Consider the following 5,108-nt stretch of genomic DNA (forward strand, 5'->3'; position numbering starts at 1 on the left):
CAGGTAAGGACACAATTCTCTCCTCTTTCTTCACCTTGACATTTTATATTTCCACTTTCAAATAGCTTTGTCCTCGTATTTACCAACTACCTAATGTTCTATTTTCTTCATAAAGATTTTCTACACATAAATCTAATTCAGAGAGAAATTCTGTTTATTCTAACACTTTTTTGGATAATCACTCTTTACTGCCTTTTAAAAATGAAAAGAGTCTATAATATACGTCCACATGAGTGCTGGGTTCTTTTCACCCTTCAATTTCTCTCATTTCAAAGAAGTGAGGTTATAGCTGTTGTTTTTCTAATCATTTTCAGTCATGTCTGATTCTTTGTGATCCCCTTTGGGGTTTTCTTGCCAAAGATTCTGTAGTGATTTGCCATTTCCTTCTCTAGCTCCTTTTACAGATAAGGAAAGTGGGCAAAACAGATCTAAGTGATTTGCCCAGGGTCACACAGCAAGTAAACATCTGAGGCTAGATTTGAACTCAGGAAGATAACTCTTTCTGACTCCAGGCCCAGCACTCTATTCATCATGCCATGTAACTGCCCAAGACTTTGGGTAGGTCTGAGTAGTAGTATAAACCAGAGGAAGGGACAGGAAAGAAATGGAAGTGCTACAAAGAAGGGTGAAATGAAATCATAGAGAGAACATGGAATCTGAAAGCCCCGCATCAAGTGAATGAGAGAGTACAATACCTTGAAAGAGAAACTGGGTGGCCTGCGTAGCTGGGAAGATATAAGATGAATTTCAAGAAGGGAGTGAGTGAAGGGAGGAGGAAAAGAAGAGAAGAGGGAAAAGATATTGCCATTTACCATGTCTCCATTCTGATTTCCAGAGAGAGAAGCAGAAAAAATTGTAGGTGACCTTCACCAGTGTGACCTTCTCAGTATAAGTGATTCCAGAGTTTCATATAAATAATTGAAATCATTGACTGCTCATTTAAAGGTCTTTTAACATCTTTTAATAAGATATCTATAGCACTATGAAGTATTTATACGTGAGGAATTGGTCTCAGTTTATTCATATATTTTTTCTCAGTTTCTTGACTAGAGACTTTGACTTGAGGAAATACATTCTGACCATTTACATAATGAATGTTTTATGTCATCAACAGAGGCAGTGTGGCACAGGGATAAAGACCTGACCCAGAGCTAAGAGGACCTCAATATGAAGTCCTGCCTCTCACACATACGGACCCTATAATCCTGGGCAAGACTTGTCATCTTTCAGCACTTTAGATAATTGTCTTCAACTATAAGCTGGAGAGCAGGTGCCAAATTTCTTTATTAGAAGGAGTTTCCACACTTGTCATCTTGGAGTTCTTCATACCAATTAAATAGCAAGAGAAAAGAAGAAGAGAGGAGAGAAAAGAGAAGGGAAGTGAAGAGAAAGAAAGAGAAACAAAAAAAGGGACAGAGACAAAGAGAAAGAAAAAGATAGGAAAAAAGGAAAAAAATTTCAAGTGTATTGTCACGTTTTATATAATCTAATCTCTTAGAATAATGAGATTTTACACTTTTTTGTGAGTTCTTTTCAATGCTTAACATACTGGAAATATGCATAAGGATTCAGCAAGAAAATACTGACTCACAAAAAAATTTGAATATTTTTAATGATAATTCTTTTTGTCTACTGAAGAGCAAAATGTAGAGGCCCTTTACCAAGAGAGCTATATCTTCTGCACTTAAAACACTTCTTCTGATGAACAGCCGTATCTGGGGTGAAAACCAGCATCTGTTTAACAGCACTCAGCAATGCTGCACAGTAGGTTTAGGGCAAGCAGTGAGGTTATCATAGCTAGGTGAAGCTACAGGGGATATTTTAGCTGGGTAGAATATTGTTAACTAACTGAAATCATTCCAAGAAACTGGGATGAATGTACCACCTTTTTTGGCCTTTTTTTAAGAGAGAAAAGGCAAGAAATAAAAATAGCATGGAATTTGGAAATAAAAGTCTCAAAGAATTGTAGATTGTAAATTTACACTGTAGATTTTATAGAGCTAGGGTATAGTGGATAGGGCACTGGCCATGCAAGTTCAGGAATTTCCCCTTTTGTTAAAACTTTATATTATTTTGTGAAACAGCATAAGAGACAAGTTCTACATTAAATAGGAGGTCATGGCAATTGCAAATGGGAATTTCAATTGAATATATGTCTTAACAATTTATTTTAAAATATTCTGATCTTGAAAATAGTTGTAAGTAATCACAAAACTGATGATTAGCTCCGCTAAAATGTTATGTTATCTAATCGCAGCTGCAGTAAGGCAAATATTCTATTCCTCCTTGATCAGTTTACTACCTGAAGTGCCATAGTGGCTGTTCTAAACCTTCTCATTTCTCTTCAAGACCTCCACAACATCCCATCCCCCCAGTCTTTCAACTGAGAACTTCATCACACACACGAAAAAAGCCAAACCAAAAAAGCATTGAGGCAGTTCCCTAAAAGCTGCTCCTTTCCTCCTCTTTTTTGTCTCATTTCATTCAGATCTCTCACCTCCCCTTCCACTATTTATTCTTTTACTCTGGTTCCAGATAAAAATGTGACTCTTCTCCTTGACAATGCCAGTCCTCTATGTGCATTATGGATCCTATCCCTCTTATTTTCTTTGTCAGATTGCACCCTTTATTATTCCCACTGTCCCTTTAATCACTAATTTCTCTTTGACTACTGGCTATTTCCTTGATGCCTACAAGGGGAAGGGAATAGGCATTTATTAGACATCTGCTGTGTATTAGACATCTGTAGCAGCAAGGACCCCAGTATAAACAGGAGGGTCTGCTGCACACGTTCTTAGATCTGCTTTTCTAAAAGGAAAGCAACTTTTGAGGGGTTAACCATCTCCTTTAATTACATACCAACAGAGAAAATGAAAGTAGAGAAATAAAGACTGACAGGGCTTCTAATGGTCTGACCATAAGCAATACATACATCAGAGATCAACAAACAGATCCAACTGTCTGACCATTACACACATACCTAGTTACCAGACAGAGAAGCATGAAACTGGCCACCCCGAGTCTGTTCTGCTCATATCACACGGACATTCTTCCAAAGAGTAAGCCCCCAAAGCAAAGTTTCACCTCAAAGTATACATACACTTTTCACAGCCGAGCGCAGGACCCTCCTGATGCAGTGCCTCATTAGCAATTAACAAAAGGTGTGAGCCTTCCTGCAAAACAAGCCTCCCCTCATCTGAGATCCATTACTTGGCAGGGAAGATCTTTCATTAACGTAAATCGCATTAACATTACAGCATTGTTTCAAATACTTCTTTATAATATCTCATCTGAACCTCAGAATAAGCATGTAAGGAAGGTGATATTATTGGCCTATTTTACAAGTGAGGAAAGTAAGGCAAACAGGCTAAATGACTTAACCAGGGTTCCACAAACTAGTAATTGTCTGAGGCAGGATTAGAACTCAGTTTTCTTCCCTTCAGGCCCAGTATTCTATGCACAGTACCTTGTAGTTACTCCCCATTCCAAACATGTCATGTCTTTCCATCCTCAACAACAAAACAAAAATGAAAACCTCATTTGATTGTACCATCTCTGCTACCATCTTATATTGCTTCCCCTTTGTAACTCACTAAACTCCTAGAACTAGCTGCCTATGCTAAATATCTCTACTTCCCCTTCTCTTACTCTCTTATTTCTAATCTACATGTAATCTAGCCTCTGGCCTCATTATCCAAGTGATACTTCCTTCTTGAAAATTATCAACGCTCTCTTCATTTCCACATACTTTTCTCAATTCTGATTCTTTTTGACTTCTTTGGAGCATTTGACACTATTGCTTGTCTCCTGCTTCCTCTTTATCCTACAGGTTTTTGTAACTCTGCCTTCTAGTTCTCCTCTCTATTTCTCAGAGTCATTTCAAGCTTAATATATCCAAAGATAATTCATTATTGTTCCTCAATTTTTTTTGCTTCTTCAAAGCTTTTCCTATTATTGTGAAGGGAACTACCACCCTCCCAGTCACCCAGACCTGCAACCTGACCCTCATCTCCTCACTCTTACTCCCTCCATAGAACAAAATCATTGCCAAAGTTTACCTTCTCTCCTTTCACAACATCTATTGTGTATATTTCCTTCTCTCTACTGATGCAGCCACTAACCTAATCCACATTCTCATCATCTCTCTCTCCTGGACTATTACAAAAGTCTTCTGTTTGCTCCTGACTTAAACACATACCTCACTCACTGCCAACCTGTTCCTATGATCTTTCAAAGATCATAGACAGTGATTTAAAAAATCACAGTTTCCAGTTATTTTAGTACCTTAGGATGTAGTTCATTTGGGTAATTTGAAGTCATCAAGAATAGCTGGGCATTGTTTCAGTCCCCCTCCATTTTACTCAGTGCAAGAAATTATGAGGCTCACAACAAATTGTGCTTTGTTTATTCCAGTAAAGTAGTTTTAAAAAGATCATCTTCTGAGAGGAGATAATCAGAATCTTGAAGAGAGAGTAAAGTTTTTGGCAGGGTTGAGAGAAGAGAAATAAGAAATTGAAAATTAGTAATAAAATTTTGGTTGTGCAGCAATGAAGAGACAGTGGAGGTTTGACTAGTACAAATTTGCTGTGGATCATGCTTACCTTCATCAGGACACTTTCACATTCATTAATAAACAAAAGTAGACAAAGGGTGAAAAATCAAAACTACCCAGTGTTTGAGATGAGCAGTATGTGGAATACAACAGGTAACAAGTGACATTCCCATTGGTAGAAGAACGCACATCATTTTGCACATCAAGTAATTGCTTGGTTGTTTTCATCCTAGAAAAGGCCCAAAATGACATCACTATCACTGGGCTGATCTATAGTGCATCTGAATATCCTTGAGCAGGACTAAATGAGCTAAAAATGCTTTCCCACAGGTTGGGCACAAACAGTCCTTATGAACATTTGGAGTGGAGATGTTTCTCTATTTGTGCATCTCATACTTCTTTTGGGCTATTGCAATTCTGCTTTGCTCATGGAGTATATAGTGCCTTCTTTGATGTGGGCACCCCATGCTAGATGGTCCTGTCCAGTGTCTCCCATGTCTCACACCTGACTCCAACGTTCTTTAGAAAGACCTTGAGAGTGTCCTTGTAATGACTA

Source organism: Notamacropus eugenii, chromosome 4 (genome assembly GCF_028372415.1).
Source record: "Notamacropus eugenii isolate mMacEug1 chromosome 4, mMacEug1.pri_v2, whole genome shotgun sequence".
NCBI lineage: Eukaryota > Metazoa > Chordata > Mammalia > Diprotodontia > Macropodidae > Notamacropus > Notamacropus eugenii.